Genomic DNA, 13,669 nt, shown 5'->3' with positions numbered 1-13,669 from the left:
AATTGATTTTGGTTCACAGTATGATACAGGATGTCAATATTTTTCCATCCAGAAATAAGGTGAATTGTGCTAGAACCAACTATTAAATTATTCATTTTTTTCCTACTGAACATTAAAATACTATGACATGTATTATAGCTCTTATCCTCATATCTATTTCTATCTTCTTTGTTCCATCAATATTTGACTTAAATTTTTCAAACACTTTTATTGCTTGGAAATAAATAATATTGCATATTATTAATATATAGGTTATTATTTGGAAATAAAGAGAGATGTTTCTCCATAAAATTTAAGTTGTTTTATCCAATTTGAATAAAAACTCATTGGGTTTATACTTTGAATTTTATATTTTATTTAAATACAGAGAACCCCAAATGACTGCACAGTTGACATTGAATGGATGAATATCCATTAATGAATATCCATTAATACATATGTTGTGAAATTTCTTTGATTACTCCTCATTTTCTCATCCTCTTATAGCTAATAAAATACCTTCTAATGTAATGCTGCACAATACTTAAAATATGCTAGTAATGTCTGAAATTTTAATATATTTCATAAGGTATTAGTTATAAGTAACACACAGAGTAATGTCTACTTAAGCCCTCTTTGTCTTATTTCTAATAATAATGGAAACACATTGGTTACCAACAATATGTTCTAATTTTTGTTTAATTGAGGAGATAAGGAACTCGGTCAAAGGATATTGGATTCCACACAGAATATTGTCACTAACCAGCATGGGCAGCTGAACTAAGATAACTCGTGTGAATTTGCAGGAACACCAAATAAAACCCAGACACAGCTTACCTTTACACAAGCTTCAGGAAAGCTTTCCTGGCTCTCGGCCTCAGGATCCCCAAAAGGGAGAGCAAGAGAAAGTCACTGACAATAGAGAGGCAACACGTTCAGAAGTGAGCTTTTATTGGGGGGACTCCTGTTCCTAGAAAGTTCTATCCAAAAAAGGTCAGAAGGGGCAGGACTGCAAGGGAACAGGTGAGTGTAACTTGGGAGACCAAGTCACAAGTCAGACTACAGTGATCTTTCAGATCCCCTTGGTGCATCAGGACTGGAAGGCGTGGTTACTCAGTGTGGCTCCCCACAATAGAAAATCTTAGCAGGCAAAGATAGAGAGCCAGGAAAAATGTCCCAAATAACAGAATTTGTGTGGTGAGATCACCTCTGGTATTATCACTGTGCACATATTCTCTAGGTTATATAGTTATATAGTTAGTGACAACTATTCACCTGGAATCACTCTTCTGGGAGAGATGGATTCTCCATGGACCTGTGCCTTTGCATCATTATACCTTACTGTTCTGAGGTGGGTGTTTGAGTGGTAGATCCTAGACTCCATCCCTACACATTAACAGCTGAGGAAGCTGGAATGGCCGCTGCTTCTAAAGATGGGTATTTCCCAAGGGTACACAAATTCTGGGCAGCCAAATTAATGGCGAGTGTTCACAAGATGACATCCCAACAATGTGCATGTTTCTTCCCATAACTGAAAATTCAAACCTTACCTAAAATAATGTAGCCATTCCTTTTTCAGCTGAAAAGTATGTTGGGTAATGTCTCCTGTCTGTCAGAATCCTGTGTATATATGCTATAGCCTTCATCTAAGTTGCAACTCAATCTATATAAAGGAAAAGGGAGAGTAAAAAATAAATGAGATAATAATAATTACATGCATATTAAGAGATAGGTGTTAGTCTTCTTTCTATAAATAATAGTTGTGACATGTTCCCCTTTTAACTAGCAGATTAGGGAGCTTTTATTAGGTAAAGTAAGTAGTGGCTGGGGAAAATGATAAGTACCCTGCAATGCACAGAACAGCCCCGCAACAGTGAATTACCCAAAACACAAATAATGCCAGGGTTAGGAAAATATGACCAAAGATAATTATTTGATAGCATTGTAAGGTGCATACAAGGAATACACGAATTTTGATCACAGAGCTTGTCTATAAGATAAGATGTGTAGGGGTCTGGGGTGTATAGCTCAGTGGTACCTGCCTAGCATGTCTGAGGCCCTGATTTCCTTCCCCAGCTCTATACATGTATGTATGTTTAAGATTTAATTTTCTGGGGGCTGGGGATGTGGCTCAAGCAGTAGCGCGCTCGCCTGGCATGCGTGCGGCCCGGGTTCAATCCTCAGCACCACATACCAACAAAGATGTTGTGTCCGCCGAGAATTAAAAAATAAATATTAAAATTCTCTTTCCCTCTCTCTCTCACTCTCTCTTTAAAAAAAAGATTTAATTTTCTAATTATAAAAATGTGAAGGAAACCAGGTGTGGTGGCTCACACTTATAATCCCAGGACTCCAGGACACTGAGGCAGCAATTTAGCAAGGCCCTAAGCAATTTAAGGATCCCCTGTCTCAAAATGAAAACAAAAGAAAAGCCAAAAAAACAAAGAGGGGTGGAAATGTAGCTCAATGGTTCAATCCCCAGTACCAAAAATAAAAATAAAAATAAAAATAAAATTCACCAGTTGTGATTCCTCTACAGAAAATCTTCCAAGAGGGGAAGAGGACTTAAATGGCTATGAATGGATAGGATGCCATGTTAACTCAAAAATTAATAGCTGAAGTCTCCAACCATCCCCATCTGCAATCCCTGGTCCTAAAAGGAAGAGCTTTCTGTCATCTTCATCTTTCCCTCTAGTTTTTCATCATCCAAAACTAATTAATTATGCACATATATATGGGGTGTTTGTGTGGGGGTGGGTGGGTGGGTGGGTGTGTTTGTGTGTGTGTGTACATTTTACTTTTCACTTGCACTGCTGAGTAAGTAGAGATTATGTGTTGAATTATGAGTCATTTAGCCTAGGATGGCATTTGCCCTGCACTGAGAAAGCAGTTGTTATCAGAAGAAAAATAGCTGGGTCCTTAATGAAAAGAATTCAGGTCAAATCTTTTTTCTTTTCCTGTGTATAAGCATATCTCCATTAGAGGAGAAACATAAGCATGAAAGCAGCTGATTTCCTGAAATTTCTCCATTTCTCCACTGAAATGGAAAAAATTCCTCATAAGTTGTATAGGACTTATCTCCCAAGGGAAATATCTATTCTCTACTTATAAGAAGCACAAAACCAAACATTTCTGCCTGTGGCCTAGGTTTTTCTAAAATGCTGAAAAGATCTCCTTCTTGTTGCTTAATCATGCTTTGGCAATCAGTCACCCCTTTGGCTCTTTCTCCAGCCCATGAGCTGGGTAAGGAATACATTGCAAGCATTATTTTCCTGGAAACTAAACCTTTTAATTGAGGGTGATTTCTGTACTTGAGAAATTTGTTATGGGCCAAGATAGAATTCAAAACCGAACAACAACTTAAGCAGGAGATGAAATTACATTTTAATAACAGGGACCATGAACAAGATCAAACATGTAAATCAGAACTTTCCCTTATATTAGAACAAGATCACTTCCCTTTCAAGGTAAACTCCCTGTGAAAGTGAAATAAACATAGCTATATACAATACAAAGGTATAATATATATTTGTTAAACTTATTAAGGGTGTGCAATAAATTAACTGCTGATTATATCATTTTAACTTTGATATTAATAATGAATATAAAGATGAAAAGAGACATTAAACTGCTAACTTCAATAGATTTTATAATACATATAAAGTAAATTCATTATTTTTCTTTCTTTATGAACATCTAAAAAGACATTTTTTTCTGAAATCCTACTAAAGATCATTCAGGGTTAGGTGATTTGTGAAAGGAAAGTGACCACAACACTTGGAGCGACCAAGAGATCTTTATTGCAACAGTGCAACAGAGGAGAAAAGAGAGAAAGAAGCTTTTTATAGACCTTCTGCTGTGCTGCCTAAATCTAACAGGGTCTCTGGGTTTGCAAGCTGCCTTGTTGGCACTAGGAGGGTTAAGTGTTCAGCCTTGAGCTTCGGATTGAGTGTTCAGCCTTGAGCAGGCGGGCAAAGCATTCAGCCTTGAGTGGGGGCTTGAGCATTTGGGCTTGAAGCAAACAGGTGATAAAGAACCAGACAGAGGGTTTGAGTGGCCAGGTCACCCTGCAGCTAACTTTATTTGGCATGCCCTGCAGACAACTTATTCAGCCTGTCCTGCACCTAACAATCTGTACAATCTTATTTAGGAAATAGTAAGTATTTATCACTTATCTTCAGACCAGACTGTTCATGCTATCTTTTACCTATATGAAGAGTCTACATATGGGACCTTGTGTTGGTCTGCTTTCCAGCACTATAACATAGCTGTATACCATACAAAGGTATAATATACATTCCTGAGAGAATTAACTTATAAAGAAAAAAGTTTTATTTTGACTCACATTTTTAGAGGTTCTAGTTTATGATGAGTTGGGCTTGTTGCATGTGGTAAGTCACTACACCAGGGCTGGGAGCACCCAGTAGAGCAAAGCCAGTCAACTCATGGCTAGAAGGCAAAAGAGTATAAGAGGAAGGGGTTGAGATCCTTCCCATGCCTAGCAAGTGCACACATTCAATGATCTGAGGCCTCCCACGAGTCCCCACCACTTATAATTTTCACTACGTCTCCCTAGCTCCACTCTGGGGACCATGCCTTTAATATATGGGCCTTTGGGACACATTTAAGATCCAAACTGTAGCAGGCCTGCAAATTTACTACTTCGCAAATCATGCACAACTTGCAGTTTTATAAACAGTGCTGTGGTGAACAAGCACCTCACACACATTTTCGTGCATTTATCTCTCCCACTATTTCTTTTCTTTTTTTAAATATTTTTAGTTGTTGATGGGCCTTTATTTTATCCACTTATTTATATGTGGTCCCGAGAATCAAACCCAGAAACCCACACACGCGAGGCAAGCACTCTACCACTAAGCTACCACTCTAGCCCCTGTCCCACTATTTTCTTAAGATAATTTTAAATACTTTTTAAATTGTAGGTGGACACATGCCTTTATTTTATTTATTTTTATGTGGTGCTAAGGATCAAACCCACTGCCTCTCACATGTGCTAAACAAGCACTCTACCACTGAGCCACAAATCCAGCCCAAGATAAATTTGTTTTTATCAAAGTACTAGGGATTGAGCCCAGAATTCAGGGGCACTCTACTACTGGGCTACCTTCTCAGCTATTTTTATTTTTTAGAAACTGGGTCTAGCTAAGTTGCCAAAGCTGGCCTCAAAGTTGGCCTCAGCCTCATGAATGTCTGTGATTACAGGTGTGTGTCACAACAATAAGATGACTTCTTAAAAGTTGAATCATCGGGCTTGGGCTGTAGTTCAGTGGTAGAATGTGGGAGACCAACCTCGCATGTGACTGAGTTAACTTCCCTGCTGGGCAATGTGGCTTCAGGCACCCATGCTGCTAGACTGCCCTGCTCTTCTAGGGTTCAAGTGACTGTGTCTTGCTACAGCCCATGGGTGAAGCTATGTTTACCTGTTCCTTTGTAATATAACCCCTTGTCCTTTTTAGGATAGAATCTTCCATGGAAGTGCCTTGTGTGGGTCCCCTTCTCTTACTGTGCCTTGGGTGTGGCCTACCCAGATGTCAATCAACCTGTTGACAGTGGACATCATGAAGATAGACTCAGCCCCCTGAAACCTGACCCCTTGCCTCATTTGAATAGCTTCTCCTCCATAAAAGGGGTCAGCACGTGCTCTCTCTCTCTCTCTCTCTCTCTCTCTCTCTCTCTCTCTCTTCCTGCAGACACTTAAGGTCAGAGGAGCCATCACAGCGACCCCAAAATAAAAGGTATTTGTGTCTCTTGTGTGGTTATTTTGCACAGCCCAGTCAGCCCAGTTTACCTGGAGTGACCCCTGAGCCTTTTAGTCGAGAGATCAGAAACCAGGCAATAGAACACTTGCCTCACACATGTGGGACACTGGGTTCAATCCTCAGCACCACATAAAAATAAATGAATAAATAAAGATATTGTGTCCATCTTTTGAGATATCTAATTAACTTATTGAATTTATGTGTTTCTTTGCAATTTTTTTCTTTTACAGGTTGTGTATCTTTTATCTAAAATGCTTGAGACCAGAATAGAATTGGAAGTTTGGGATTTTTTTCAGGTTTGGAATGTTTGCATATACACGAGATTTCTTGGTGATGGGACTTAAGTCTAAACACTAAATTCATTCATTTCATATATATCTTATGTACGCAACCTGAAAAAATTTATACAGCATTTTAAATAAGTTTGTGCCTGGAACAAACTTTGTCTTGTGATATTTTCCACTTACGGAATCTTGTTAGCATTCTAAAACTTTTAGGTTATAAAGCATTTCAGATTTTGGATTTTTGGACTAGGGATGTTCAGCTTTTAGTAAATGCCTACTCACATTCCTTTTTCTTTGCTGTGTTCACTTTTTTATTATTATTATTATTTATTATTATTTTTTTCCTCATTCCATTAATATATGAATACACTGTTGTATACCACTGTACCAAATACCAAAATAACAATAATAATAAAAGATCCAAAACAAATAAAGGAGATAAAGGCATTTTCAATTTCTCACTTTGATAATGCAAGAATGCCTTGTCCTTACAGTCCTGAGGAGCATGTCATGCTGAGAAGCCCATCTGCTCATGGTAGCAATGTTAATAGAGAGTAGGCAAATAGGAGGTGAGATCCAGGAAGTCTACACCTGAGAATCATTGATACAACAGCCATTCTTTCTGCACAGGGACCCAACAACAGTATAGTACTAAACCCCAATGCAGTTGAAGATGTGCATAAGCTTCTACCTCTGTTTCCATAACTAGAATTCATTTTCCTACCTGTGGCCCAGCTTAAGAAAAGCTAATTCCTGGGTACCTTGTTTCTACCACTACCTATGCACTGAGTAGCAAGGCTCTGTAAAGAAACAGGAGAATTAATCATCAGCAGGAAAGGCAGACATACAGTATTCTGAGAAATCAGTCTGAGATTGACTTCAAAGAAAATTCAGTATTGCCTGATAAATTTTGTTATCATATTGAAACCAAAGTTTTGAGATGAAACTTGATTCTGTGCTTCTGCTGCCAAGTGAGACTGGAGTTTGCTGCTGCTGGCAGGTGGGGTCTGTGTAAGGTTGTAGGCCTTTGGCCCTGAAAATGTTTCAGCTCTCAATGATGGGCTATGCCCTCTAGTGTTGCATCAGACCCCAGCAACACCATCAATTTCTTCTTCATTCCAGGTTCTTGTCTTGCATATTCAAAGAATGAAATCCACAGAGTGAGTATAAGAGTATGATTTATTAAAAAATAGAACTCTCACAGTGCAAGAAGGGACCCAAGAGCAGATATTCTCCATACAAGTGTGCTAGTCTAGGGGTTTGTCTTGGATCACTGCTATTGGTTGAAACTTATGATAATTAGGGTTTGTGAAAAGACTAACGCTAGTGGTTAGCCCTGAATCTCATTCAGGTTTGCCTTACTTCCATTCTTCACCCCTGCTTTGGGAAGTAGTAGATTGAAGTCATTGAATTGAGATGTCTGGAGCTGCAGTGCCTGTGTGGAATGAACTTCTGCAGTGGGCATCTAAACCATGTGCAGGCTAGACTGCATGGGGTGACTGGTTGGCTTGTCCTGGCTCACCTCTGCCTGGCCCTCTGGCCCTCTGGCCCTCAGGCCCATGCATCCATGGCGGACTCCACTCGGCAGCAGGTGCTTGCTGCCTGTGCTTCAGCTCGCCTGGGCTGCTGTTCGCCTATTACTTCTCCTCAGGGACCAGGGTTCTGGTTGCATGGCTTGGTGGCTAGAGAGCCATGTCAATATTACCCTACTGATGACTAGCCTTTGTGCCGTGAAGTGTATTAATTCTAATGATGTTGCTGTTTTACCTAAGGCAGGTGAGGTAGAAATGACGTTGAACTTAAAAAAAAAAAATATATATATATATATATATATATATATATATATATATATATATATATATACACACTATATAAAATCCCCATCAAAACTAAATATTGTAAAAAAAGAAAGAAAAAAGAAAAAGACAAAACTAAATATTGTAATGTATTTGAATATTGTAAATGTATTTGACATGAATCATGTAAAATAAAACATTTTTATCTCATTTTCGTCTATAAAGAGAGCTGCCATTTACCCTTTTCTTTTATTTAGATGATTACAGTCCCTTACAGATATTATTGATAACATAGGGAAAATTTTGTTTTCAAATAGTTTTTAAACACTAGCTATATATCTGTGGGTGATAACACTATAAAAATATAAGGGCTGGCACAATTTTCTATAAAGGACCACATAATAATAAATACAATTAATCTTCATTTATGGATTTTGTATTTGTAAAGTCTCTACCCAAAGTCAATATTTGCTGCACTTTTGAGGTTATTTATGGACATTTGAAGAGTTGTGAGAAATGTGTCCCTTAATAGTCATGTTTTCAGCTGAAATTGGACAAGACAATCCTGATCTTTCTTGTTTCAGATCTCATAAGATAAATAGGCATCCTTTTTGCAGTCTATTTAATACCACTTTTTTCATATTTTTGTGGGTTTTTTTTAGTGATTTTGCTGCTTAAAGTGCTGAAGTGCTCTTTTGTGCTCCAAAGCACAAAGAGACTACAATGTCTTTTATAGAAAAATAAATCTTTGTGTTAAACTAGCTGTATGGAAAGATTCAAGATGGTAGACTAGAGGAAGGCTGCATTTCCAGTTGCTCCATGCCAGGGATTCAAGCAGTGGGAGTCCTGATTCTTAGCAAGGTATGTGAAAGAGAGAATTCACTGAAATTATTGGGTGCATTGAACAAAGGACAAGAAAAAGTACATTGGGGCCAAAGTGGTTGTGGCTGTGACAGCAGCATTGGTTCACTGCAGAGGGGTGGGATGACACAGAGAATCACAATGGACAAAAACTTGTAGAATAGAAGAGCATCCTGAACCTAGCTGATCCAGAGGCTGCACAGTAGACTGAGCTGGAGTTTGAAAATTGCTTTGTATTTCTCAACTGGCAAGCAGAGAGCTGAATCTGGTAGCCGTTGTGAGGAGGCTACACTTCAACCTGCTGCTGCAAATATTGCCATACTGTTTTGGCAAGCATCTATTGTATGGCCTAGGTTGTACCTAGCAAAATGTGAAGCAAACAGAAACAGAGAATATTGTACCCAGGGAGGTTCAAGTCAGAGATACAGAGTAGAGTGCAACTCAATTCCCTTTTGAGACTGGCCAATCAAGTGATCAGCTGAAGGGGTCAGGAAGCTGAAGAGGTGTGTGATTATTCTTGGGGACTAAGTCTGGGAAGGCCATATTCCTGGGAAGCAGAGTGTGGGAGACCTGTGGAAGTTTGGCTCCACTGCTCCTCAAGTAGAATTAGTAGTCTCCTGAGATGCAGATTCAGCATCTGCCCTGCCCATAGGTATGTTGATCTAATCTCTCCAGAACAGGTACCACACAACAAAGTCCATAAGGCCTGACTAGAGCTAAGCCTCAGCTTCTGGAACTCTCTACTTAGAAATTCTGTAGCAGCTTCACCCTTGGAAGAGCAACGATCTGGTCTGCCTGGACAAAACTCCAATCCATAGTACTTTCCATTCTGCTGTACCTTATATGGTGAGAAGGGAAGTTGAAAGCTATTTCAATAAGCTTTAGTTTTAGGTCACTCCAGCTGGCAGCTCAGTGAGCAATGAAGGGTTTAATAATTCCCAGCCCTCACTCATGCTCTCCCTTTTTTTTCTCACAAAATACCCCAAGAAGAAATGGAAATGGCAGTTGAGCATAGGCAGATACAATCCATCTTCTTCACCAGTTCTGACCACCTCAGTGGAGACTATTCTTTTATTTTTTCATTAAGAATTTTTTTTTCCCCTTTTGCCAGGTGCAGTGGCTCACACCCGTAATCCCAGTGACTCTGGATATTAAGGCAGGAAGATCTTGAGTTCAAAGCCAGTCTCAGCAAAAGCGAGGTGCTAAGCAACTTTGTGAGACCCTATCTCTAAATAAAATACAAAAATACAAAAATAAAAAGGACAAGGTGTGTAGCTCAGTGGTAATTGTCCCTGGATTATATCCCCAAAACTAAAAAAATAAATAATAGAAACACAAAACAAGCTTATGTATTTATTAGTGAAAATGTTGTCGCCAGATCCTTGTTAGAATATAACCTGTATTTCCTCTCAGAGCAATGGTTTAGTATTTACTAATTCAGTGTTTGCAGGAAATTTACAGACCATAACTACTGTGAATAATGAAAATAAACTATATTTTAGTTTTACAATTTGGTCTGTGTAACCCCTCAATTCTGTTCTTGAAGCTCAAATACAGTCATGGACTACTAGTACACATACTTATTGGCTATGTTTAAATAAAACTTTATTTATGGACACTGAAACTTGAAATGCATGCTTTTCAAACCTCATGAAATATCATTTGCCCTTTTATTTTTCTTTTAAATATTTAAATATATACAAACCTTTCTCAGCTGTTAGTTACTTAATGACAAATGACGAGTCACTTTTGGACTGCAGATTGCAGTTTATCAACTTCTGATCTAAAAGAACTACAATCTAAAATTTTACTTAATATTGTCAGTAATAATATTTGTGTTGCGTTTTTAAACTATTTTATGCCAATAGTTGGTTAAAGCCAAGAAATAAATGTGAGTGTGACTAAGAACCAGGATTTCTGTTAAAGAAGGCTGAATATAAAAGCCTAGAAAAAAAATTCGTGATGTTAAATTTGAATTACTCATGCCAGTATGAACTCATGCTTTGTGTCTTTTTTTGGGGGTGGTGGTGGTGTCCCCCCCCCTTTTTGTATTGGGGATTGAATCCAGTGCTTAACCACTGAACCACCTTCCCAGCCCTTTTTACTTTTTAATTATGAGACAGGGTCTTGTTAATTGCTTAGACCTGCCTTGAACTTGTGATCCTCTTGCCTTAGCTTCCAGAGTCGCTGGGATTACAGGTGTGTACCACCACACCTGGCTAAAAAATCTTATTTTAAAAGTTATGCTCATTTGCATATTATACCCGTGATTATATGTAAAATAAATAAATAATTTAAAACATTTTCAAATCGAATCCTTCAGTATAATTGATGCTCCTTGCAGATGCAGCACTCCTCTCTCCATATCAGAGTTGAGGAGAACATGTATCTTGGTCACATCAAAATATCCAGATAGGCCAGGCACAAGGGCACAAACTGCAATCCCAGCGACTTGGGAGGCTGAGGCAAGAGGATACCAAGTTCCACGCCAGCCTCTGCAACTTAGTAAGACCCTGTCTCAAAATTAAATTTAAAAAATGGGCTGGGGTCATAGCTCAGTTGGTAGAGTGCTCCTGGGTTCAGTCCTCCGTACCACTTAAAAAAAAAAAAAAAAGAATTTCACATAGGAACACACCAGAATTTCGCATAGGAACACACCAGCGATGTGCACAGCAGGGACGACCTGACAAAGACAAACCTATCATAAATGTTCATAGTGAGTTACAGACAATTCCACAGAAACACAATCTCATGCACTCATTAACTCCTATTATCCCACAGACCCCCACATCACTCAGTCCCACAGAGCCCGACACACAATTCATAAAACCTCCCTCTCATATGTAATTCTGGTTACCCCAGAAACACTGTCTCAATCTCAAACCACACAGGACGAATCACATCAGAACCACTCCAAGGGCAGACACAGCGCTTCCTTGGACAGAGCTCTTCAGCTGGCCGCACCGAGTGTCCCGTTTTCAAACTTCACTCCTTCCTAACCCGCTGGCAGTCGGTCCCCGCCCCTCTCCACGCCCCGCCTGCACACGGTTTGAGACAAAGGACTGGGCAGCCCACCCTAGCAGGGGCGGAACTAGCTCCCAGGCTTACAAGGCGCGCCTGGGCCCGCCCCCTTTGTCCAGGCGCGCCTGCGCACTCAGCGCGCGCGGCTGGCCCTCCCAACAACCTCTGCGTGCGGCCCGTTAGGCCCTTTGGGCTGTAGACAGTTCCCGGCCGAGCGTCTTCGCTTGGGCTGGGCATCACCTTGAGACGTGTTTGGCGCCACAAGTGAGCAGTCCTGTCCCGGAGTGTCGGTCCTAGCCATTACGTAACAAAGGCGCTGCGGCGCGGGGGGTAAGGAGAGGGAAGGGAGGCACTGTAGCGCGCTGCCTCGGGCCGCTGGTGAGAAGGGCGGTGTAGCTGTGTCGGTGGGCGTGACAGGACCTGGGTTTGGAGCCGGACTCGGAGCGGTTGTGAGCTCGGGACCGGTATGTGATGGCGTTTGACCGAATTGGATGCAAAGACTCTTGTGTGAGCCAAGTTGCTGTGGCCGTGGAGAGTATGACTGTGACCCCAGTGACATCTGCCGTATAGCTCCACCCAACCCAGAGTAGTGAAATGGCCCCTCCAGTCATCTTCTGAGCGCCAGGGAAAAGACTCCCAGCTAAAGGGCTCTGACCTGATCTTGAGATAAGAATGTTAGAAGTCAACGAGTAGGGACTGGCTCCTGGGAGGACTCCCACCATACCACGTCCCGATGCGCAGATAGATTCCCACGCCCTCACACTCAGTTCTGGGGATGGGGGTCCAACTGCAGGTTTCAGAACCATAGTGCCTTCCAGGAAGCTATTATGAACTTCAGTCCAGCCCTGGGTATCCGTGACCCCTGCCTTTCATGGGTACAGGGAAGGTTTCTGAATTGGTGTGAATAAGTGTAGGCGTGACTGGATAGAGGCATATGCGGTCGTGGCTCTGTGACCTCATTTAAACAGGCTGGGCTCCAAGAAAGGCCTGGATTTTAAGATTTCTTTCGTTCCCAGTTCTGCTGAACTTGTACGTGCCTCGAAGGAAAAGGAAAGAATTGTCATTTACTATTTAAAAGTCAAGGTCAAGGCGAATAGTTTCCCCTTGTTCTGTGAAGTGCATTTTTATTTTTTAGGACATAGGAACATTTGCTCCCTTCTCTCTCTCTTTTTATTTATTTTTGAGGTACTGTGGTCTCTTCTTTTTAAAAGTTATCTTCATTGAACTGCTACCTAGGCTGGCTACCTAGTGCCTCTATGGGGGTATCCATTTGGAATGCTTTCAGTAATTCTGTCAGGTTTATTTTATTTTTTTAAAGTATTTTTAGTTGTAGATGGACATAACATCTTTTGTTTGTTTGTTTTTTATGTGTTGCTGAGGATTGAACCCAGTGCTTCACACATTTTAGGCAAGTGCTCTACCACTGAGCTTACATCAGCCTTGTGGGCTTTATTTTTGTAATTATGAACTCTTAGAATAAGTAGATAATAAACATTAGCTCGAACAAAAATCCTTTTTAAAATATGTATAGATATGTTTTTTTAATATTTATTTTTTAGTTTTAGGTGGACACAATATCTTAATTGTGCTGAGAATCGAACCCAGTGTCTCACGCATGCTAGGCAAGTGCTCTACATCTGTGCTACAACCCCAGCCCTAGAATAAGAATTATTTAAAAATTTTTTTTTTAGTTGTTGATGGACCTTTATTTTATTCATTTATTTATATGCAGTGCTGAGAATCGAACCCAGTGCCTCACACATGTGCTCTTCCACTGAGCCACAACTTCAGCCCTGAACAAGAATTCTTAACCAGGGTAATTTGAAACTAAGTCTTTCAGCAGACTATCCACCCTATGAAACTGTATGTAAAAATTTTTTGTAGATACTCGTTAATATGCCATTCTTTTGGAGACAAATTCTGTAATTTAATAAGGTTAACATGACCC

At 40.1% G+C, this 13,669-nt stretch overlaps 1 protein-coding gene across 6 annotated transcripts in view; it reads left to right on the top strand.

Moving 5' to 3' along the window:
* Positions 1-11,886: 11,886 nt before the first annotated feature.
* Positions 11,887-13,669, top strand: part of LOC308637129 (zinc finger protein 82 homolog) — a 28,676-nt gene continuing 26,893 nt past the window's right edge. For 4 of the 6 annotated variants that reach the window (XM_081273334.1, XM_081273333.1, XM_081273332.1 and 1 more), the window contains exon 1: positions 11,887-12,185. The gene's annotated coding sequence lies outside the window, so the exon portion shown is untranslated. The remainder of the gene's footprint in view (positions 12,186-13,669) is intronic. The other 2 variants (XM_081273330.1, XM_081273331.1) reach the window with 2 other exon arrangements.

The sequence above is a fragment of the Spermophilus citellus genome (assembly GCF_964194105.1).
Source record: "Spermophilus citellus genome assembly, chromosome: 18".
NCBI classification, from domain to species: domain Eukaryota; kingdom Metazoa; phylum Chordata; class Mammalia; order Rodentia; family Sciuridae; genus Spermophilus; species Spermophilus citellus.
Note: the sequence above shows the minus strand (reverse complement) of the source record. Positions and strands in the feature narration are given on the sequence as shown.